The following is a 360-nucleotide window of genomic DNA, read 5'->3' on the forward strand; positions in this document are numbered from 1 at the left end:
CATTTGCATGCATAATAAAGCAAAAAGCCCCAAAATGCAAATGTTGCAAAAATGCAAAAAGACAAAATCATGCAGCTTCAGTTGTATGTACACACCAAATTTGAATTTTCCGATCTTCATTTTTAATAAAATTACAAATCATTTTTATTAAAATAAAAAATAAATGAATTTATATAAATTTTTAATAATTAAATGATAAATGGATTTAAACAGTTTTATTAAAATAAATAATAAATGAATTTAAACAGTTTTATTAAAATTGAAAATAAACGGATTTAATTGGCTGCATTAAAATGAAAAGTAAATGGATTTAATTATTTGTAAAATAAAAGCTAAATGGATTTAAAGAGTTTTATTAAA

The sequence above is a fragment of the Eimeria tenella genome, genomic scaffold, assembly GCF_000499545.2.
Source record: "Eimeria tenella Houghton genomic scaffold, Eth_scaff2571, whole genome shotgun sequence".
NCBI lineage: Eukaryota > Apicomplexa > Conoidasida > Eucoccidiorida > Eimeriidae > Eimeria > Eimeria tenella.